The sequence below is a fragment of the Peromyscus leucopus genome, chromosome 14 (assembly GCF_004664715.2).
Source record: "Peromyscus leucopus breed LL Stock chromosome 14, UCI_PerLeu_2.1, whole genome shotgun sequence".
Lineage (NCBI taxonomy): Eukaryota > Metazoa > Chordata > Mammalia > Rodentia > Cricetidae > Peromyscus > Peromyscus leucopus.
The window spans coordinates 62,855,198-62,880,575 of record NC_051075.1 but is presented as its reverse complement, the minus strand read 5'-3'; the positions used below and the strand labels follow the sequence as shown (position 1 = coordinate 62,880,575).

Here is a 25,378-nt window from a genome sequence, read left to right as displayed (position 1 = left end):
CATATCTGTTTTAATGACCAATTTCAAGTACTGCCAAATTTATTACTATTATGTAAAGAAATTGTTCATTTGACAATTCTTAAATCACTTAGCAATTTACTTTTGTGATTTTTCAATTAGCATAGTAAATTATTCATTTCTTGACTGTTATATATGACTTAAACAATAAGATAAATGTATGCTAAATTTATATAGCATTCTGTGTGAGGATAAGGTCCCTTTATTCTACGTGTCTGTAAGAGTCAAGTTTACCTGTAGAAATATTTATTAAACAATAAAAGTGCTATACATTCACCAATTAAAGCAATGCCTGAATTATAAATTAGGAGCCACACTGACCTGTCACTCAATAAATCAAAGATAATTGAAGAGAAACATGTAGTTGCCTATAACCCTCCCTGGATATATGAATATTTGTATTTTTCTGTTTCATGTATTAGTTGGCCATAGCAATTTGACAATCATTTTGCAAGCTTGAAGTAATGGGTCTCTCAATCTCCCAAGTGGTTCCCTAAGTTTCAAGTGCATAATAAAAAACTGTTCTGACAGGCACCAAGCAAAGGACAGTGCTGTGCTGGGTGCTCAGGCTGTTTATCTTTAGAATCCAAATCCCCTCACACTGCAGACTTTCTAATCAGGAAAAGACTTTTCTAGGGCTCTGTGCACTTTCAACTCACCTACAATGCAAGGTGTCTCACTGATATCTGTGACTCTCGGCTGTCCTGACAGCAAGTCACCACCTTCACTCAGATTTCCTACGGGTTTTGTTCTTATTGTTGTTCAAGATAAGTTGATTTCAGTTCACGTATGAGAAGTTTGTAGGGGAATCTTCCAGATATGCAGTGTTGAATGTAGATTTAAGAAAGGAGATAATTCCAATACCACTTTAAGTAAAAACTGCATGGGAATGAAAGAAACAGCTGGATATGTTTGAGCTGGTGGGTCAGTGGGGCTGCCGGGCTATGCTTGGAGTGTGAGGATTATGTGTGTGGGCCTGAGTCGTAGGCACTCACTGTTTAGGACAGTGGCTAGCCATGAGAGTTGGGGATGGCACAGGCAGGCCAGGGTCCAGGTAGTCAACCGGCTATACAAAAGTGAGACCCAGGTTAATCCTAGAGATTTGAAATGGTTTTGCTAGAGTCATGACAGATTAGAGTCCAGCAGGCTCAGCAGATTGGTATGTAACAAGGATGCTAAGCATGAGGCTGGGAGCAGAGTAAGAGTACTGTGATCCACAGCAGTCACCAGATGGAACAGGTGCACAGAAAGTGTCACCTGCCTAGGTTTAGAGACCAGTCCTCAAGGATTCCAAATCCTAAGAAAGTGTCTACACTGAGAAAACAGAAACCAAACAGGAGCTTGCAAGTCTTTGAAACCTCCTTGGCTTAATTATGCACATTAAAAAAAAAATGATGACTACTTCATATCAAGAATTAAAGCCAAAACACTTGATGCTTAGTGTTTGCATTCTTTCTCAAGCATAGTATTTAATTTCCAATAAATTAACTGACTTGGAATTTCTTTCAAACTACCTTTCAGTCTGCCCTTTGCAACTTACCCAAAGACAAAGGTAAAAGGAACATCAGATAAAGAATGGCTATAATTTCCTCTACATTAAAACAAAAAACAAACAAACAAACAAACAAACAAACCCAAAAACAAAAACAAAAAAAAGAGGAAACACAAGCAATTCAGTGACTTACTCAAGGCCACTCAGCACTCAGAGGAAACAGTGATTAAATGTCTGACTCAGAGGACTTATGACTACCACAAGTTCCAAGCACACACTCAGTGTGAATAAACAAATAGTGCTTCATATATGCCTCTTCATATGATAATATGTAGATTCTGTGGCCTTCAGATACCCAAACCTTTATAGGATTTTTAACTGAGTCTATTGACAAAGACAAGAGGGGAAGTGATTTTATCCATTCACTGAACCCATCACCTTGGGAAACAAGTAGATACTAGTGATTCAGTGTATAGAGTATAAAATTTCATGTTTAGAAGCAAAAACGAAACAAAAAAAGGAAAAATTTTAAGCTTGCAACTATTATTTCCCATAAATTAAAGAAAGAAGCAATTCTACACTTGAATCAAGAAAAAATAAATTAGTCTAGAACATTCCCAGCCTCTGCCGCATAACTAGCACTGTAGCTCTCCGTTATAACAGTTTTACCTCTCAGCCTCCACTCTCCAGACCTGAGCCCAGGGGAGACACTTCTGAAAGTCACAGCATGGGCTATGATTAGCACTGGGTGGCAAGAGAAAACAGAGATGGCTAACTCTCCTACAATGCATAACACAGCATGACATGTTGAAACAAAGATGTCAGTGTTTGGGAGTGTCACCTCGAAGGAATACTGAACTGATGACAGAAACTTGATGAGGAAATTAATTTTTCTGGGAGTCTTTGCATTCCTAGCTACATAATATTACTAATAAAACAGCATAGTATACCTTGAAAGCTACATGTTGGTGTGGCAATAAACAATTCAATGCAAATATCTCACTCAATTACTGAAAGGCTCCTGAAAATTTAACATTAATGCTACTCTGAAGACTTTAAAACACACACAAAAAAATAAGAAAATCTAATTCTGAAAAAAGTAAGCACTAGTTTTAAATTTATAATAGCACTAAGAAAATAAATTCCAGTACTGAAAAAAATCATACTTGGTATCTTTTAGAAGATCTTGATCTGGGCTGGAGAGATGGCTCAGGGGTTAAGAGCACTGACTGCTCTTCCAGAGGCCCTGAGTTCAATTCCCAGCAACCACATGGTGGCTCACAACCATCTGTAATGAGATATGGTGCCCTCTTCTGGCCTGCAGTCATACATGCTGTATACATAATAAATAAATAAATCTTTAAAAAAAAAAGATCTTGATCTAATTCAATCACTACAAATAAGAAAGGATGCTAAAATAAACAACCTTAGAACAGTCCCTCAATAATTGCCCATGCCACAATCCTGAGTATTTTGCTGAAAGAAAATGGCAATTAAAAATTATAGCCAGCATTAAAGCAGGCAAAATTTCCACCTGAAAAGGATGCTAAAATCATGACTGTATTTCTATCATCTTTGAAATAGGAGTTCCTATGCCAAGGTTAAAATTTTTATTTAGTCTTCAGGGATCTGATATGGTTTGTTTGAACTGTCAACTGTGACCACATCTGAAGAGGCAGTTTTCATTTGTCTCTGATCTTGTGGTGAGTTTTGAATAACAGGGATGTCTTCACTTGGGCAATGGGGTGGAGTGGGGGAGGGTGTTCTTCCTCTGGTCAGGTCATTCAATTGGTTGAAACAGTTGGCACTTGAAAAGCAAGTTTCTATTAAAATGACTTAAAAATCCAATATGTTTCTCCACTATAAGAGGTGAGGAGAGCCATAAACCACAAGATTACACAGCCAATGAACAAACAAAACAAGTCAAGAGGATCCAGACAGCAGAAGGAGCTCATCAGCAGCAATTCACTGCAACTATTAGCACATTGGTATCAGCTGTCAATGTCAATTAAAGGGTCCATGATGACCTCTGCTTTAAAATTTTCTTCCATTCCTTGGCCTGCTACAAACTAGATGACAAAGCAGTTTTAGTGCAAACACGGGCGTGTGCCCACTTCCTGAAATGCAGAAGGGCTGTGGATGTGAGCCAGTGTGCAAGCACACAAGCATTGCCTTTAAAAACCCAGCTAACCTGAGCTTCTTCTTTTGATGGTAAGAGGCAATCACAACACACTTGTCTAAAATACTGTAAAGCAGCCAGTGCCGTGTTAGGGGCTGGTTATATAAAACAGTTTAGATTGTGCTGCAGTTGAAGGAGAGACTATTGATCTGGAAAGGAAAACCAAGGAAAACAAATACAGGAACATAGCTAGCATTTTGAAGCTCCGTGGGAACTTCCTTGTCCCACAAGGCTCCCTAGAACAAGCCTTCCCTGTGTGTCGAACTTCTGGGTATGAATTTCTTCCCTATTACTTTGAGATCACATGGGACAAAATGCTAAGTTCATTTCCAATTGGATTTTATGTTGACCATTCCCACGAAAATGTGCATTTTGTACGTAAAAATTATTCATCTACTTTCATGTGCTTTATGTATTACATATGCATATATATACCACATTTTAAAAATTCATTTTATTTTTAAATTTATGTGCATGATTGTTTTCTTTTTTGCATACAGGTTACAGATGTTTATGAGCAAACATGTTGGTGCTGGGAATTGGGTTAGGGACCTCTGCAAGAGCAAGAGGTGCTCTTAACCACTAAGCAATCTCTCCAGCCCCATGAAATACTGTAATTTAAAAAATTGCATGACAAAAATTACATAAACACTGGTACATACAGAAAAGCTTTAAAAACCAATTTTAGCACCATCCCTTGTTTTAGAAATTCCACCATACTATGGAAATCACATCTAACACGTTATCTGCCCATTTCTCATACTTGTAACTTTTCTTTGTGTTTTTTGTTTGTTTGCTTTTTTTTTTTTTTTTGGTTTTTCGAGACAGGGTTTCTCTGTGTAGCTTTACGCCTTTCCTGGAACTCACTTGGTAGCCCAGGCTGGCCTCGAACTCACAGAGATCCGCCTGCCTCTGCCTCCCAAGTGCTGGGATTAAAGGCATGCACCACCACCGCCCGGCGAGACTTTTAACTTTTCAATGTGGCATTTTAACCACAGAGTGATGCTCTACTGTAGACTTCCATAAACTGTTCTTCTTTCATCCCTGAAACTTTAGGATTGCTGATTGAGCATGTTAGTTTGTACTGCCTGGCCAACTGAGATCAAAGAAAAGCTCAGGCTCTACCAGTAGCATACAAACACACTGACTGTGTGACTTAGGGATAAGTTATTTATGTTCATGATGCCTCATGGCCCTCATTTGACCAATGGAGGAGGTGAAATCCTTATCGTAGAGTTGTTTTAAGAATTAATTATCTGGGCTAGGGATATAGCTTAGTGGCAAAGCACTTGCCTAGCAAGAACAAGGTCTTCGCTTCAAATCTTAGTAAGAATCAATACTGTATTGAATACATAATGAATACATAAACACATGCGTAACATGTGTGTGTTTATATATTATATAAATGTTGATTACATTAATTACATGTTAGTTGTAGAAGACATTTAATGAAATGCTTCCATTTACTGATTCAAAGCATGAAGAACTGATGCCAAGGAGGAAAATACATCAAAACATTTACTGGAATTGTCAGCAAAACGGAAGCACTTTTGCTCTTCTACAGCATCAGGAAAGGCATACAGCCACTCATCTCCAGTTCTGACATCTTCTAGACCTTACAACAAGGGACCCTTGAAGCTTTATTTCTCTGTGTAACAAATGTCGTGTAGTTTAGATTTATATAAACATGGGGGAAAAAATGTATCCTCATTCCCTGAAGCCTAAATAATACTCTGAGAAACACAATACATAATAGAATACTCCTGTAGATACAAAAATAAATGCACCTAGGTGCACACACAATGATCTCTTCTGTGTACTGAGTTTACAGTGGCCGGTTAGTTTATTCTTTAGCTTTGGATTCTGAAAAATCATCAGTAATACAGTGTTGCTTATCATCTGAAATTAAGAAGGTTTCCATTTTAAAATGTAGATGGATTCCGTGTTACCATTACACTGAACATTAAACTTCCATTTGAATGGGGAAGTCAGGATAAGTCTAGTATAATGTAAATCCTCTCCTGAAAAAAAAAAAATGACAGTCTGGGATCACACAAACATGAAAAATATTCGTAGGGGAAACAGAATGTCCCAGCAAAAACTTGCCTTTCTCAACCTAGAGGGTCGACAGTCAACGCAGTGAAACCTGATGAGAGATGGTTTGCAAAGAGCAGGGCTCACAGAATGCTGATGACAGACTGGGTGGCAAGCATTATCTCCCTTAATCTCAGCCCACGTTGTAGGTATCACTAGAGTACTTTATGAAGAAGGCAATCAGATCTCAAAGTCACATAAAGTGTCAAAAGAGGATTCTGAAATACCTACATATTTCTTGGAACTAAGTCAAACATCCATTCTCTATATCCACCGTGTCACAGAAACCAAAGCTGCCTCTTGCCTTTCCCTGGTCCATCTATGTCCTTATTTATTCCTTTGCCATCCTCCCAGCTCATTCACCCTACACATTTTGGACATGAGCCCCTTTTCAGGGCAAAGTAAGCAAGGGTACAAAACCCACCCCTAGTTACCACACAAAAGGCCCGCATAAGGTGGGGCCAGCGATGCCTGAACCCACTAGCTTTCTCACAGAAGTGCAGCTGCAGACATGCACACCGACTCTGCAAGGCTCATAAAGCAGCTTTCAGCAGCACTTAGCACCCTGTGTGAGTATGCATCTGCAATAGCAGCCAGCCCCTGCACAGTGAGCGATTCTCTGCTGAACCCAAGCAGGCCTGCGTGTGAGCAGAAAAAAGGGCTTGGGAGCCAGAGAAGAATGTCCATCCTCTGTGGCTCTGGAGGGTGTATTGTCCCATCCTGAAAGACAGGAAGGGGAAAGCCAGCCAAACACTGTTCATGGAAGAACCTCAGCCCCTCTGTGTCTCCCAGCCTAGGCACTCAGTATCTGTTGCCGTACAGATATGCAGAATGAAGATGCAGAGGAGAAATCTTTGTGCAGCTCTCATAGGGCCCTACATTTTTCTCATTTATATCTTTCAGTGGTTTGGTCACGAAATATCTTTCCTAATTATTTAAACAAGGAAATAAGTATCATGTCCTGAATCAATATTCTACAATCCGGTAAATGCACATTCCACTCAGAACAGACATCTCAAGTCTTAGGCAAACATTAATCAACTCACTCATTCATGTTATGAGGTAAGTAGCTAAGAAGGCCTAGTTCAGCAGTGCTTAGAAAGGTTAAGACAACAGAACAATTTAATTGTAGAGCCTTCCAGAGCCTTCAAGCTGACTAGCAAAGGAATGCAGCAGCCCACTTGCCCTGGAAAATGAATAAATCTGACTGCAATGCTAAAGACAGTTCATACCATGGGGGCCAGTCAATAACAAGAAACCAATGCTAATCATCAGCTGTTCTTATACCATTCATACACTCATGGCCAGGTTCTGATTCACTTAAGGAAGGTCCTTGTTCTCCTAGCACATCCCCAGGAGGCTCTTGCCCTCTGTTCTCTACACTATGGCAGGGCATTTTCTGTACTCATTGACTATAACGTGAACTCTATTTCCTTCTTTAACATGCCTAGCGGCAACCTTCCTGGATGGTGCCAGAAACTGTGATTCTACCCTTACTCTTTAAGAGTTCCGGGATAGGCTGCTAGTAACTCTCAGAGGCATCAAAGGCTAATTCTGGAAGTACTCGTGGCTTTAAGCACCTGCTGCCAAAATAGAACTACACTCCTAAAATTCATTGTACTAACCCACATTTGAATTCTGATCATGAAGGAGTGTCCATCCATGGCTCAATGGATTAACCCCTTGAATAACTACTACTCTGAAAAATATGATGTTCCTGTCTCCCAGCAGCAAGAATCTGGGAGGGTTTAAGAATATGAGCAAAAATTAAAGGCTTTTGTAGGTACTTTTTAATTTCTACATTTCTGAAAATGTTTTGAGATACTTCACAAAAGTAAGACAGACACCACAAATATATACATCTCTCTAAATATTATTCATAGAAGTACTAGGAGAGACAGTCTGATCTTCAAAGTTGAACTTTGTCAGTAATGTTCATTATACATGGAGATTATCTTTCCTTGACAGTTCTCCACACAGTTCTTATATTCCATTCCTCAAGAGAAAATTTTCCCTAGATTCTTCCCAACTTTAAATGCTTATTATTATTACATTGCACATATGTGCACTACTTAACAAGTTATCAAAATGAGGGGGTTTCCTTCAGGGTTGATAAGAAAAAGTGGGAATTTACTGAGCACATCTTTAAAGTGAAAGGGTCTATACATGAATATCTCATGCTGTCCTCTGAATGGCCACTTAAGACAAGACTAACTGACATTGCTATTAAACACTCACAGTAGTGATTACATTAATAAGGTTTGAGGGAACTTAACTGTATCTGCGAGGCACAATAATTAAAGTGCTTTTGTTTAGCTCATGCAACAATACTGAAGGGGTTCTTTAGGTATTTCCAATATATAGTGTAAGAAACTGACACCATCAATGATAAATGATTCAGTTCCTCTGGAAATAAGTGCCAGGACTTTTAACTCAGAATGCCTGGGTTCTAGACTTCATAACCACTGTGTAACTCCACCTCAAATAAATGCTAGATACAAACAAAAATCAATGAGTAGAATTCAAAAGGATGTCTAAAGTTATTGAGCAAATAGCTGCCCAGGCTTCTATTTCAAACTTTCCACCCTTTTCCACTATTCTTAATTCAAAATAAACCACAGCTACATTATACTCAGAGAAAAATCACCCATGCACATCAATCAATGCTAGCTAATATTTCTTATAACCAAAATAATGCTCATATGACTACTGAACAGAATTATACCTGAATTCCACTTGCTTTACCTTACCACAAGCCTGTAATATCTAATAGAAGGACCCACAAATACATTTTATCAAAAAGGCTATAGATTAGTAGTCATCATTAAGGAACGATTTCCCATTAGTAGAGGTACCTTACATGTCCCTCATAGTATGTTTATACTGGGCAACATTTGTATTTGCATGTACATGTGCTAATCATAGCCAAGACTGCATCCTTTCAAAGGACATAACTTGGTAGAATTGAAATGGCACACAATTTTGTTTATGACACTTATAAGATGTGAGCAGAATGAAATGAAAAAAAATAAGAAGGAAGGAAAGAAGGTGGGAGGGAGGGAGGGAGAGAAGGAAGGAAGGAAGGAAAAGAAGGAAAGGAAGAAAAAGAAAGAAAGAAAACAGTGCAAAAATAGGATTTAAAAATTGTATCATATTTTTGTTTAAATGAAATATGGGAAAGGAATATTGACTTGCCATTCTCATAAGTTCTGTAAACAAGCACACTGTTTTCTTAAAATCAAACAAAGATAATTTCATCATGTAAAATTCATTTCTATAAATTAAAACATAAAAGACTCTACAAAACAAACAGGAATTTTTGAAAAATCACCATTTTTCCAGAGGGAAATGACACCCGCATCCTGGAATAAGTCTTTAATGCTAAGGTTACTGTAACGGTGAGCATGCATGCCTAAGAGCACTGGGGTTGTGAACTCTGAGAAAGGAAACCATCTCCACAACAACCACCACAGGCTTCCAAGAAGTTGAGATGTGGTAGAGCTTCCTGAACTGTTTCAACCAAAACTCCATGGCACTACCCAGTTATTGTTTTCCTTTCTTGACCACTAAAGCAGGACTTTTCTGAGCTGAGTGGCTTTCTTCAATGAGCCATTGCGACCACAAGCATCTCATTTAGAGCACTGTTTGTTCTCTTCTGGAATTTGGAATACCGATTGCCCTTGCTGCTGCCTCCAGACCATCACTGCACAAATAAGAAGCCAATTGGCAGAAGTTTCATTTCCACTTTATTCACCTTCTATCCAAATCTAGATCAGGATGGTTTAGAAACATCCCAATGAGGAGGTCACTAAAATTCAAGGGTATGTGTGGTCAGTAACTAAGAGGCACAGGCTCAAGAACTATTTGGAATTAGTAGTGGAAGCAAGAGAAAGCCTGTTGAAAGAAAGAAATAAAAACCTGAGTAACAATGAAAAAAGGTCAACATAAAGAAACTAGAATCACTACTAAGTTGTCCTATCGATGTTAGCTAGAGAGCCAGTCAACATTTATAGGGTGCCCATGAGGTATCCTGGGTATTTCATGTGTATTTCTGCACCTAATATATAAAAGAGTATAGAGTTATGAAAACATTAAAAATACTGTAAGAGCACAAACAAGATACAAATGCAGTAAAGGCCCATTTCCTTAACTCTCAGTCTGGGTTCAGGATCAGTCATTCTTTAAGAGCCCTTACCCATGAGAGGAACTGGGCTGCTAACCCAACTGAGAACTTCACCAATTCATTCAGTTTAAATTATTATTATCAGATTATAATATTATAATTATAAATTAATTATAAAGATAATTATAAATTATCATTATCAGATAGCAGAACACCCTAACTGTCAGGATAGAACTCTCATCCAGTAACTGTTGGAAGCAGATGCAGAGATCCACGCTAAGCCCCAGGTGGAGCTCCAGGAGTCCAGTCGTCGAGAGAGAGAGAGAGAGAGAGAGAGAGAGAGAGAGAGAGAGAGAGAGAGAGAGAGAGAGGAGGGATATTGAGACCATAATTAGGAAAAACACAGGAACAAATAGCCAAACTAGTGGAAACACATGAACTGTGAACCAATAGCTGAGGAGCCGACATGGAACTGGATCAGGCCCTCTGGATAAGTGAGACAGTTGATTAGCTTGAACTATTTAAGAGGTGCCCAGGCAGTGGGACAGGCAGAAGCTGTCCTTAGTGCACGAGCTGGCTTTTTGGAACCTAGGGCCTATGCTGAGATATTTTGCTCAGCGTTGGTGTAGGGAGGAGGGGACTGGACCTGTCTCAACTGAATCTACCAGGCTGAGCTGACTCCCCAGGGGAGACCTTGCCTTGGAGGAGATGGAAATGGGAAATTGATTGGCAGGGAAGGCTGGGGAGTGGGAGGAGGAAGGACAGGGGAATCCATGGCTGATACGAAAAATTAAATGAATTATAAAATAAAAATGTATAAATAAATTTAAAAAGTGGGTTGCTTCCTTGAACATTAACTAGCATAAACCTATGACTTTAAATTAAACCCTACTAAGGTTGTGTGTAATAAGCTTGATCAAAGCCATAGTAAAGGTATATCGATAGTGGTGCATACATACATGAACAGATATTTCTTGTGTACACATATTGATTGGGAGCAAAAACCACATTTCTTCGGAAACTCTGCAAAAGCCCCGCAACAACCAACCACACCTTCTCCAGCTCATCATTTCTGGCCCACATTTGCTATTGTCAGAAAAGCATTCACACTGTCCAGCCAGACACACACCTGCTTTTAGGCAGAATGTGCCTGCCATCTTGACATTCCATTGACTCTCCTCCAAAGCTTATGCAAAAAAATAGAAAGGTGGTGGGGAGGAGCAGCTCAGAGTTCAAAAGGAATCTCAGCCACAAATACTTTGGGGGAAATCCAAGCAACTAAAAACAGAAAGAAAGAAGATAATATGCAAATCTAAATGACAAAACTGAGACATAGCAAAATAGACCAGTGCATGTTCAAGGGTAAATCTACAAAGAAGCAGATATCCTCTTCTGACAACCACACATTCAGGAACCCCCAGCATTGTATGTATGGACCCTTAGCAGTCCCTTCTGCAGTATTGTTTACATAGTCACTAGAAAGTGTTCACACTGACTCAATAGTAGTGCCACGAAAGCCTATCAAATTTTGCTATTTCAGCCTCTGTGCATATCCCGTTGAAACTGCCTTGCCATAAACACAGCCTTGCTTATGACAAATGATTTAAGTCCTTATTTGAGTCGTTAGAATAAATCAGAAATTATTTGAAGTGCCTAAGCATACCACACCCTTTAATCTTCAAAACAACTACATGAACAATAGTTTTTTTGTTGTTGTTGTTTGTTTGTTTGTTTGTCCACTTTACAGAAAGAAAATTGCAGTTTGGAGGAAGAAAAGTAATCTGATCCATATAGCAAACAAATTTATGTCTAAAGGAAATGAGTATTTGCCCAAGTTCCAAATTCTGGCACCAGTGGCTTTGGATATAGGTGCTCACCACACCCTAATCCACACAAACAAATTCCCAAGGGTTACTGAAATCCTGGTGATTACTTTTTTTATTTTAGCAAAGAGAAATGACACATTTCAAAATAAAAATAATAAATCAATGAAAAGTGAGGAAGAGGAGGAAGCTATAGTTCTACAGAGCAACAGGGACTTCTCCTGGTTCTTATTTTCCTCTTCAATGTTTCACTTCACCCAGCCCACTGAACAACTCCCACTGACTTCAAAACCAGCTTCTAGGGGAAAAAAAGAGCAATAAGGTCTAGAAGGGTCAGTAGGAGGAGACCCTGATCTGGAGGGAAGGCAGAGAGAAACAGAGATTCATTGCAGATGCCAGTCTTCACAAATAGTGTGTTCAAAGCATCCTCCCAATGCTGATTTCTATCAAGGATCTGGGGTGGTTCAAAAAGTAAGAGTTTCCATCTGGGAGGGATGTGTTTCTGCTGCGCAGATATTTCCCAGGTTTCTAAGACTGTTCCAGGTTTCTGTGGGCCAGTCTGAGTTTGATGAAGAGGGAAAGGCAACCATATGTCAACTGGACTTAATTTACCCCTACCATGACAAGGCAGCCTTACTGTGCCTCCCACAGAGCTGATTGGTCTGTATTTGTGCACTTCCGTAATTTCAAGAAATATTTTCTTTTCCATAGAAGAAAAAAATGACCCTAGATTGAGATAGTACACAAAACAAACTTGTGATACAACACTAACACTTCTTACAAGAGGTTTTGTGTGTGTGTGTGTGTGTGTGTGTGTGTGTGTGTGTGTTACCAAGCCCCAGCCACTCCACATAGCTGTTTCCTCTGCTGTATCAGGGGTTAGATTTTGTCTGGAAGTCAGGGTGATGCCTCTCTCCCTCCTGTCAATGATTTACAGGCTGACGTCTTTGAGACAGCCATTTAGGCATTCATTCTTACTTTATCATCCATCCATCATTGTTACTGCTGCATCATTATTCAAAATCATTACAGACTTATAATGATGAGACTTCTGATAATAATGTTTGTAATAAACTTTCTCACTGCCTAGTTAATACAGCATGCCTTTAATTTCTGTTCCCACAAAAGCCCCTGAGCTTCATGTTTGTCTGCTTTTGGGATGGTTCCATGTAGAGCTGAGAGGGATAAAGAAAACAAGTCCATGGCATCTTTTGAAATAGTACACTGAGTGACCTTTCTTGTAGAGATGGCAAGAAAAAGTAATACAGATCCCAACACTAAAATCCACTGGCCCATTTGTTCTCAACTCACATTTTGAGCAACTCTCCAAGGATGCTAATGGCCATCTGCTGAATGAAGGCCCAAGTCTGTCCTTCACCTTCTCAGTCATGTCCTATTGGGAGTCAAGAAAGTAAAGCACATTCTGGAGGCAAGGCATGATCCTAGGAGACTAATAAACACACTATAAGACAGCCCACTGCCTAGAAAGTGAACATGGAGAAAGAGTGTGGCTGTGGGGAATTAGTAAAAATCCATGCATCCCCTTTTAGTCACAGCAGGAGTGAGCTTGTGACTAGAATCCTATCTATAAATGCACTCCCTTCCAATGTCAACAGGAGTTTTGTTACAGCTTTACAGAGTGAAATGGATTCATACGTCATTCACAATGATTCATCTTGCTTCCTCTGCTGCATCTTTATATATATTGACAACATATAAAAATACATTTTTAAAAAAAAATCAATTTTGTTTTGTAGTATTCTCCTGAAACATCAAAAGTAGCCCTGAGAATTAAAAGATTTGACAGCCTGTGAACAAATACTTAAGGGGGGTGGCCCACAATGGAATTCCACGGGCCTTAGACTCAACCAGCTCACAAAGAAAAGTGCAAGTGCTTAAGCATTGCAGATTGCTCTTGATTTATTTTGAGATTTGAATTTCCATTTTATTTTTAACAAGAGCTTTACAGTTCGCTGACAAATGTCCTGCACTATATTTAGAGGAATAATAATATTTAAGATCGGGAGCACACACTGACAGAGCTGGCTTTCTACTTTTTCTCTACAGACAGAGAAAGCAAATGCACACAGTGAAAACATTCATGTCAGTGGTTTGCATATTCTCGCAGAATTATCAATTCCTCACTGACCTCTGTAGTAAATGGTCTTGTAGGTGTGTCAGGGATGCTTTCAAGCTCCATCTATGATGTCTTTTCCCGTATGAACTACAAAATTTCCACCACCAAGCAGGCAATTAGTTTTATCCAAGGAGAGCTTCAAAGCTGAAAGGGAGTTTGAAAACAAAAATAAAAAGGACAAATAGCTTGTTAACCTAGCCCCAAACAGCACAAACAGTGTGTACTGCCTTTGCATTTGGAATTAGATTTTTCAGCAAAAGGAAAAACACTGTCTTTGGATTTCCTTGAAAGAAAGCTAGAGGCAAGCAATATGCTGATTATTCTTCAAAGAAGAAGGGGTGTTGAAAGCTTTTAATAACATGTAAAAATCTCAAGTTTGCAAGCCACAAACAGTACACAATGGTAATGTTTTATCACATTATAAATGTAAGTCACTCTGTGTACTATTTGGAGACAGCAAATACTTTCAAACAAATCTGAATGCCTTTACTTCTAAGCTCAAACAGAAGGAAACAGCCAGACACTTTGAGGTATGCAAAGATAACTGTCCTTACAAAATTATGTGTTTGTCCTGAAAAAGACATACTTTAAAAAAAAACTGAATACAAACAAAATTGATTAATTGAGAATTGATCATGAGTTTCTGAGGCTCCTTCTGTCAGTCAGATTTTTCAAGTAAGCACAGATTATCACTATTTTCCTCATGATAGTCATTGTGAGTTCCACAGTAGATCATTAATTGGAGGAAACACAGCACATAAATAAATAGGCCCATGGGTTCACGAGACAAGCATCCTCTGCAAGTCTAAAATCTGCTCTCCCAAATAGCAAGGAACCATGAAGATTTACTGAGTCCTTGAGGGCTGTTCCCCTGCCTAGTAATGTGCTAGGCTCTGAACTAATGCCATCTCCTTTAATGTTTCCCATGGTTCGGCCTAGTCAGTGAAGACACCACTTGTTACGAACACTTAACACTCAGAAGTGAAGGGCTATCTATGGCTGTGGTCCTCTAGTAAGAAGGTGTCTAAAAGGTCCTCTGCTTCCTTCCTAAATATTCTTACTGTGTAGTTCCCACATTGAGCTTTGGAACTGTGAACATTCTTTATCCACTAATCCTCTATTCCCATCGGAAGAAGCACATAAGGAAGGATTTTCTGCACAGATCATAAAACATTCTAGCTTGTGGCCTCGTTGATGCTAACTGTTCATCTCCCTCCACTTCCATGAAGGTCTGCTTAGCATGGATTGATATGCCAGTCCAAAATAGAAATATTTTCTTTCCCTACTTGCAACCTAACTTACCATTACTAAAAAGGTAAATTCAGTAATACTTGTAGGAAGTACAAAGACCCTTAATCTTTTTCTTTGAAGAAAACTACTTTTAAGGTGACAATGTATCAGTAGATGCAATGGAGCGGGAAGAAATATTTCAATCAGAAATGGTCAAACTATCAGTCTTGGAAACAGGGCATGGGGTTTGCAGGTACAGATGTCCCTACTTACCTACATCTACACTACATCCTTATGAATTCAGATGTAACAGGATATGTGCACTCAATGTTTTTGTGCAAAATAACACCATTCTTGCTTGAGACATAATATCCTATCAGTGTGCAGGTTCATCTGGTTTTGAGTTTCTCAGTCTTGGATTGTAAATGCCCAACGACGACAAGCATTGGAGATAAATAAAGACAATGCTAAGTTTGAGTCTGACCAGCTCAAGTGTTTCCTTGGCCATCCTAACTAGCCATTCCAAGTTCTGTATTAGAATCAGACACAGGCACAAGACATGTATACCTATGATGAATACAGATAACCACATAAGATAACTTACTAAAAGCCACAGAGAAAGCATTTGCTTATCCAGGCCACAGGACTTTTTTGCTGGGTGAATCTATAACAGGTGTGGGTGGTACCCAGAGATCTGAGTGGAAATGAATCCTGGTATTGTTGGTGTTGACCTGTTTTACTCTTAAAAGGTAGCCAAAATCTTTGTTTTCCACATTACCTACGATCATCCTGGATATTTTTTTCTTCTCAAAAGGAGACTGAAATGGTGCGATTAAATTACTGTAAAAAAATTCCATTTGGGATAATGACTGAGACGATAACAAAGTAGTCAATGAGGACATCGTGGAGTACTCATAAATCTCTGATCAAAATAAAGTCCTGCCGTTTAGGAGAAGGAATTGCACCCATATGAGAAAACCTGGAACAAATTTCCATGCAAAGTGATGACTTAGGAAGAGCCTTGGGGAGGGAGCCTTCAGCTTACTTAAGGAAAACAAGTGTGTATTGAATGGTCACAGAGCAATAGAAACGGAGGGAAAGGAAGGAAAGGTAAATAAGGCATCTTCGAATTCCTAATATAATGGTTCTAGAAAAGGTATCTGGACATGGGCCCATAGCAGGACCAATGCCTCTACAACGCCCCTGTCCCCGTCCTCTGCAACCTTTTGGCATTAATATTTGAGGGAAAGAAGGGTTTTGTGTCTCATAAAGGGCAAGACGAAACAAACTATAGTTCTTAAATGAGACATATGGGTAAAACACACACTATTTGTCAGAAATTCCAATGTAATCTAGTGTACTGAAATTTATTTATTAACACTAATACTGTATTAACAGAAAAAGCTGGCAGTCATGAGTCAAGTACTGAATGGTGTGTTCTTGGTTAATGATGCAAGTCAAAGGTCCTTATCTAGGAGAGCACTTCCCAGTTTCCTGGGACATATTTTGAAAGCATTAACTGTTGGGGGCTTCCCCTTGTGATCAGAATTCTTATGAATCAACTACTATTATGTTTATAGTCCCTGTGCATATCCATCTGGGAATGACTGTTATAACCCAGACTAATTAAAAGAAAAAAAAATTGAAGAACAACCAATACACCAAAGTCCTCCAATAACTCAAATCACTTCACAAGGCCTCTAGAGATAGACAGTTCAGAAGTCCCAACGCTTCGGAGAGCATCACCCTGGGAATGATTAAAGGGATTATGCCAATCCAAATGCCAGTCTACTTCTTTAGCACCCATATGAGGACACCGCAGAGAGTCAGCCTCACCTAAAGTAGCAAATGAGCAACACCAGAACAGAAGCTGTGGCACCTGACGCAAGAACGTCCACATGCTGTCACCGCGGAACAATTCCCTCCCGTGTCCTGTTTCTTCAACAGCTGAAAGAACTGGCACGCCCAGGAGGAGGAGAGACATTTTTCTGCGCTTAGGTAATGTGCTAACTCCTTCATGGCAGAGTGACTGTCCAGTCATGAGACGACATAACAAAACCCACGTATGAATTAGGGATTACCTCAATGGATGTCGACCATTTCTTCATCTTATCAGCAAAGGGGTAAAGAGCAGGAAATGTGAGGACAGAAAAATATAATTGCAGTTCAATAAAAATAACACCGTTTTTTTTTTTCTTCTAGGGATATGCATTGTATGTGGGCATGTGTGGTAAGTGATATGTTGTGGTGTAGCAGATTAGAGAAGGGAATGGCCCCCTTTGCTCTTCTTCAGAATGTCATTTTCCCCCTAACATAGTTAACTTCTTATATTTATTTTACTTTTAAATTAAGGATAATTACTTAATTCTCCCATACCCTGTCCTTTCTCCAATGCCTCCTGTGCCTTGCCTCAAATTCATGGTCTCTTTGTCTTTAATAATTATTGTTACATATGTGTGTGCATATTAATGAATAAATATATAAATACAGTTTGCTGAATCCATGTACTGCTGCTTATGTGTGTATGTTTTCAAGGCTGACCACTTGGTATTGAATAACCATTTAAATTGCTTATCTCTAGGGAAGATTGATTCCCTCTCTCTCTCTCTCAGAACTCATTAGTTGCCTGCAGCTCTTCATCTAAGTGTAGAGTCCCGTGAGATTTCTCTCATCAGTGTTGGCATCTCAACGGGTATCATTGAGCAGGTCTTGTTTAGGCAGCCATACTGTTAAGATTCTATGGATGTAGACTCCCTGTCATATCTAGAAGATACAATTTCACACTCTCCCTTTTGATATGTTCTCTAAGCCGTGGCTATAAGGATTCCACTATAAATGTACCAACTGGGTCTAGGCACCTCACTGTCCATTGCTGTGGCTTTTGGACCAGCTGTGGCTTCCTGCAATGGTCTCCTGATGAAAAAACAGTCTTCTTTGAAGAGGAGTGGAAGCTCCACTTAATCATCTTTGTGATGAAAATGCTAGGCTTTTAACACACCCTATCATATATGTGGTCATTTATAATTGATAAGAACTTCCCTGTGAAAGGGTATGGATAGCAATTCTGTTTTGCTAGGAATTTCAAACTTCTGAAATGATGACTCAGCTAGAGAGAGCTATTTACAGGAAACTCCTTGCAAATCAATTCAAAGAGCAACAAACGACTGGTAAGCTAAGTCTAAAGTGGGGATACCCATGAACTCAAAAGTGCACACAGGAAAGCAATGAGTAACAGAAGTTTCCTCTTGATAGTTGCATAGACCCATTCTCAAGTTCAAGTTCTCCCTTCACTTGCTAATGCACAGACTATTCGAACCCAAATCCTCTGAGCCTTTTAGTCATCTATTAAGAATAAGTAAATTTATATGTACCAAATACCCACCACAGAGAATACCATGTGTCAGTAAATGAGAAGAGCAGAAAACAGCAGAGTATATTTCTGTGCATCCAAAGGCTTTTCCAATTGCTGTATATTTACCAATTCTCAGACACAGATTTATTGTGTGCCTAGTTATAAATGTAAATTTGTGCCTATCTATGAACAGGACTAAGGAGCAACAGAATAACATCAAAATCTACCATTTGACTTGCCATTCATTGTCATATAACTAAGGAAATCAATGCATGTTTAGTAGAAACCCTTGCCATGAACTTGGCATAGGATTATTCAGATGGTACAAAAATCCTAAGGCATTTTTCCTCAGCCTACACATCTTGAATGAGAAAATAATATGTGGTTGGCTTGAAAAGTTAATGGGAATGATTAAAATCGCAACTACAAAATGACTGCATAAAGAAAAATTAGTAGCCAGTGAGTATTAGCCCAAAATGATATAAATGGTTTTTTTTTAAAAAAAAAAAAACTGAGTTCAGAAGAGAAAGAAAATACCTTCACTTAGAATAATCTGGGAATTCTTCATGGAAGATAAGCCACTGAAGACAGGCTTTGAAAAAGAAGCAGAGTTCAGATAAGCATAGAAGAGGAAATCCTTTACTTAGGACACTAGTGCAGCCACAGAAATGAGAAAATGCAGAGCCAAAAGATGACTGGCAGGCATTGCAGCCTATTATCGATGATGCTCACAACTTCAAAAACAAATGCCAATGTTGAGCCACTGCTGTTTATGGGTTTCCAACAGTTTGTTATCTTCCCAACATATTGCTATTTTAAAATAGTCAGATGAGAATAGTGTTCATTTTCAAACTACATAAAAAAAAAACCAACGAATTGGAATTACATCCCTTCAACAATATGCACAACACTCACGTTTTTGTTTCAGGAAATGCAAAGTAGAGGAGTTTCTGGACACATGATTTACGTCACTGCCATGGGGAATCGGAGACACTGAAAGCTTTGACAAGGCATAGTATAAAACACTTGATAAAGAAAGAAGGCGTTGATGTTGTTCTTCAGACATCAATTGCACAAGAAGTCAGACAAACATAACCTTCTACAGCTCTTCCCCCATCATTCTAAACAATTACATTTACTAGAATTCCTCCCTCAATATCACTGTGATAACATCATGGAACTAATACCAGATGAATAATGGCTATCTTTAATTCTACCTTTTTAGGAAGTAATTATTGACATAGCCTTGGGATATGTCAATCAATAAAAGGAGAGATCTCAGAAATCAGATGGGCAATTTTCCCCTATGCCTTTACCAAACTCTATCAACACGACTGGATTACATTTTGTACACTGACAATTTATATAGGCAATGGGAGTATAATAACACACAGTATTCAGTCATTTGATAATTCACTATCTCCCCCATCGCCACAACTTTTGGTTAATAGATATTGAGTAGTTTTGAAAAAAAACTATATGTATATACATGAATGTAATACTTTTCATTTTGAAAGAAATGCTAGAACATTTATATTCTATAAACAAGCCAGCTATAGTTAACACCACTATAGTCTTAAAGTGAACTGTTCATCTACAGAAACACACCAACCTTCTGTACAGAAGTAAAGCTTTGCTTTTTAAACCATTTCAACCTTGTTCAAAATACATGAAGCAAAGCATGATCCCAAATCTTTGATATGTGACTAGGCCCAAAGATCCATTGTTACCAATTTACATCACTCCAACAAAGACTGAGGAACTTAAGCGGGCATCATCTAAAGAGAGAGTTCTTGGCAGTTGCTAATAGCAGGAATAAGTTCAATGTCTGAATGCCTGATGTTGCACAGATTTCAGAAAAAAGTCTAATGAATGTATTATTTGAATATTCCTGTTTTCGAGAAAGAGTGAAAATTGAAGGTAAAATGCAAAGTATGCTCCAGTACCCTGAACACTGGCAGCATAGTGGTGCATGCTTTTGATGTGGCATTGGTAGGTAAAGGAAGGAGGGTCAAGAGTTGAAGGCCTATCATGAAAACATAGGGAGTTGGAAGCCATCCTAGGATGCATGAGACCTTGCCTAAAATAAGACATAACAAAACAGACCAGTAAGAACGAGGATAGAGCACCATGCACTTCATTCTTTGCTTCTTCATTTATTGCATAAATTAAAGCATAACAATATACACTTTTAAATGAGCAATGGATCCCTAAATGTGAAGTCACTTAGCTGCTTATAATACCATGCTCATTTTGAGATGAGAAAGCACAACTAAGGACTCTAATGTCTAAAACAAACAAACAAGCAAACAAACAAAAAGAGCTGAATTACTACAGTTCCGGTGCCCATGTGCATTCCGATTTATTTACAATATCCTCACATAGACTCTAATCCACAGTTGGGTTTTGAAACCTATTAAAAAAAAAAAAAAGAGGTCTCTCATCTTTAGTGCTCAATGGAAACTTGACACAGAAGCCAGAAAACATCTTTGAAAGGGCAGCAATATTACTCCTGTGTTGAAATGACAACTCTACACTCCTGGGTGATGGCTGTCAATACCAGAAGCCAGGGAGAAGAGTAGAAATGCCCATCTTATTTGATGTGAAAGCTTGTCACTTTTAGCTCCTGATTTTTCTCTAAGGCTGAAAGATGATATGCCCATTTGGAGAAAGACTGTTTAAAGAATGCTGGAGTAAACAAAATGAACAAGTAACAACTTATAAATACCTCTGAGAGTCACTGTCACATTCAATTAACTTGATTCCAAAATTCAATATAGCCAAAATATTTAAAAGAAAAGAGCCTGGTCACCACAGCTCTGGTGATCCTTTTCATTGTTAATGCAAATACCCCCCAAAAGCATGAGGGAAAAGAATAAAGTCTTAATAATACTGTTCCAGGATTAGCATTCTGTCAGTCTTATCAGTGTTTAGCAAGATACATGCAATTTTTAGTATCTCTAACAAAATCCTAACAAGCCATAGTTACAGAGGACCAGGTACAAAATAAAGCTCCCCTGAAAGTCTCAAAAGCACATCTTACTATGACTGCCTACAGTCTTGGATTAGGACACTCCAGCACACTATGTCCTGGCTTGAAATGGTCTCTGGCTGCAAACTTTCATCTGCACAGCTGAAATGAATGTATCCAATGTAGGTTCACGCAACATGAAATGACCTCTTGTCCCTGCTGTCCTTGCCCTGCTCTGGTCCCAAAGTCCCAGGATAGAAGAGTCTACTTCTGATTCTGCCCTCCTCCTTGTTTCTGATGCTATTTCCTGGTCAGCCAAGGGAACCAGAAGAGATCAAATTTCCCCTTCACTCCAGGTCAGACTGGAAAAAGGAAACCTGCATTGATAGTGGTAGCCTTGACAGTAGCTGGTCAGCTGCCAAGGATGTGAGGGAAGGGTAGAGCTGCTCTGGACAGACACATTTTCTTCTTTCTTCCTAGGAGAAATGAAAGCATGGTATTCAAAGGCAAAAGAGTGAGTACGTGTGGTGGTGGCAGTGGCCTCATTCTCTTTCCACAGGTCCTTCACTGCTGTGCCACATGCTTGCCTACGCAACATGCCAGCCTAGACCTAGACCAGTGTGTAGTCCTTCCTGCTAGAAAAGGCTGCGGTTGCTAGGAAATTGCAGTTAAACTATTCTATCATGAAAGAAATTACTGATACCACATTCTTTCTAAAACATTGTTTCTAAAGTAACAAATCCACTGACCTGAATATCATTTAAGAGAACATAATATCAAAATAAAGCAAACACTGGTAAATGAATGTCATTGATAGTGAGTAGGAACATTGAGCCAGGCATTGTGCTAAACACTTTAAAATACGCTTGTCTTTCAACCTCTGAGGATGACTTGGTGTCAAGACATCCCAGCTCCAAAATCTCCAACACTGAAATGCCTGCTATAGGTTGATAATAACTGCATGAAATTTATGCCCATCCGCCTTCAAAGTTATATCATCTCTTGATGACTTGTAATACTGAATGCAACCTAAGTGCTATATTAATTGTTATTCATTATATTTTGGGAGAATGACAAGAAAACTGCCCATGTTCAACACATGAAGATACATTTCTTTTTAATCCAGAATCAGTTAAATACATGAATGCAAAACACACACAAAAATGTCAGGCCTGTACCTCACATCTGTTAACTTCTAAAGCCAGTGATGTCTTTTGCACTTCACTAACAATGGCAATGGACTTCGAACTGTTAAGTAACTGGGAGCTGCCGGTGTGGCTCAGCAGGAAAGTGAAAGTCTATCTTTGTGTGTGTGTGTGTGTGTGTGTGTGTGTGTGTGTGTGTGTGTGTGTTACTATATATAATATTCAGTACTTATTCTCACTCTTGAATTTAAGCAGAAAGTAGGCTAAAGGAATTAGAATAACTATAAATGATCTGTGGACCCAATGTATACTGATCAACAATTCCTTTTGGTGGGGAGTGGGGGACTTATAATACAGAGGGTGAGCAGACACTGGAGAGGTAAGAGAGGACAGCAAAACTGAGGCTGGGTCCCATAGTAACTAACTGAATGGGAAAGAGAACAGGATCTGAACTTTTATCCCCTAAGAAATTTCATAGAAATAAAGAGAAAAAGACAAAACAAATATGTAGGTAAATTGTGTGTCTTATGGTTTGTTAAGAGCTACTCCAGGCCACTTGTATGAAATATTTCACATTGTAATCTTCGTAAACAGCATAAGGAAGATTCACTTAAAATAAAGACCAAATTATCTATCTATGACTGTTGTTTTGATATTAATGCTTCACATGCAATCCCTAGGATGTCCAATTATTTTATTATTTCATTGCAGATTTGCACAATATGTCTCTAATTTACAAGCAATAAAGAAATTCTCTGCCTGAAACTCAAGTGTTCTGTGCTTCAAAGTCCCCATTCTGCACTGGGCTGTTTCCTGCCTGTACATAGATCAACAGGGTTTTTATGAGAACAGCTTTAATTGGTCTTATTTGTCCACTTCTGGAATAGGATAGTTGAAAGATTCTCAAGGAACCCAAGTCAAGAACAGAGATGGTTAATTAACATATCAGCTGTCAAACTCCTCGTGGCATCATACAGGCTGAGCAGAACATCTGTGCTGAGAGGAGGGCAAACCATGAGGGTTTTACAGGACTAGTCAACCAAGATAAACCTTCCACTACTGTGCCCTACTCTAAACCATTTGCAGAAGGAAGCTTATAGACTTTAAAACTGCTAGGATCATCTCGCAGATCCATGCTAGAAAATACAGAGATCAAAACCATGTATAAGGGTTCAGGGAGGGTATGTCAAGTATGGCAGCTAAATTTGGATCGAAATTTAAATTTATGCATATATATATATATATATATATACATATTTCCCCAACTCTAGCCTCTTTCAAATAAATCCATATTCAATACAAACATTAGCATATGATTCATTTAAACAAGTTTTAAAAGATACCTCCTTCCTTCCACTTTCAATGATGTAGGATGAGAAATTTTGTATAACTAAACTAAGCTTCGTTGCCCTTTAATCCCAATACAAATACTATTAGTGTTTGAAATTTCATAGTATATTATCTTTCTTCTGGCAGAAATGGACTGCTCTTTAATTGTGACTAATTCTCAAATTACTACACCATGAAGTATTTATGCTTTCTTCATTTCTAGAAAGCTGATACATGGAAGGGATAAGTTCCTTTTTCATGCCAAAGATTTAATAAGACTGAACACTGGCATAATTTTTCAGCCAGTGGATGGAGCTTCTATTCCTGCAAATTAGGCTAGGAATTATAAACTCTGTAAACTCTACCATGAACACTTTCTCCAAAGTAGAAATGTCAGCCTTGTTTAAAGACAGAGACAGACAGACAGACAGACAGACAGACACACACACACACACACACACACACACACACATGCACACGCAAATGCACACGCACACGCACATGCACACAGAGAGAGAGAGAGACAGAGAGAGACAGGGAGAGGCAGAGAAACAGATATAGACACAAAGAGAGACAGAGAGATGGAGACATACACAGAGAAAGAACTATAAAACTGATAAAACTAGGTTGTCGAAGATTAGGCTTGAACATTCTGCTGGTGTGCTATTAAGCACTGAGAAATAAGAATGAATATTTCACTTTTTAAAAAAGATTTTATTCTTAGAGAAAAATCTCTAATTTGTCAAAAATGAAAGAAATGCTTTGTTATTTTTGCATTTTTCTCAATGAAATCTCCCATTGTGTACTTCTTCAATCAGATTCATCTATCATCTGTTCCCTAGATTCTAGTAAATGTCATTGTTCCCAGGCCATGTACATAGAGCTCATCAGGTTCTTCAGACCACAACAATGGGCTTTTCCCCCTGTAATAAATCTAGATGTCATCGTCGGTTTGGCTCAAGTATTTTTTTAAGGCCCCAGAACAGAATGAATAGTCAAGTACCATTATAAGCATCAACCTCTATCTAGGTGTAATTCCTCTGTCCCCTAGTGTGTGTGTGTGTGTGTGTGTGTGTGTGTGTGTGTGTGTGTGTGTGTGATCAAATTACACCATGAGAAAGCTAGTACTGACAGAAAAAATTCATAAATTTCCCTAAGTGCTTAAATTTTCTAAACTTTTTCATCTGTTAGCATGGTATATATTTTGGCAGAAGATAAAGCCCTCTATTTCATATTATAAAAGCTTGCAGGAGCATCCTTTAAAATTAAGTAAATGTGTGTGTATATTCATGCTCAATCAAAACCCGTCCTCAAATAGAGCATTTTCTGCCTAGGATGCTAACAAAGCAGCTTCTTTTTTCCCTTAACATAAAGCTTAGTGGTATTTTGCAATAAATTCCATCACAGATTCCAAGACCCCATGGATTCAACCTGTGTGAATACATTACTGTCGCACCAAGCACATTTTCCCTCGTGGCATGTAGC

General features: G+C 38.7%; 1 protein-coding gene across 3 annotated transcripts in view; it reads right to left on the bottom strand.

The window, feature by feature from the left end:
* Flrt2 (fibronectin leucine rich transmembrane protein 2) overlaps positions 1-25,378 on the bottom strand; it is a 97,615-nt gene that overhangs the window by 37,153 nt on the left and 35,084 nt on the right. Inside the window, exon 1 of one of the 3 annotated variants that reach the window (XM_028875888.2) lies at positions 13,879-17,572. The exons of the other annotated variants lie outside the window; for them this stretch is intronic. The gene's annotated coding sequence lies outside the window, so the exon portion shown is untranslated. Of the gene's footprint in view, positions 1-13,878; positions 17,573-25,378 lie in introns of those variants that run through there. 3 annotated transcript variants of the gene reach the window in all.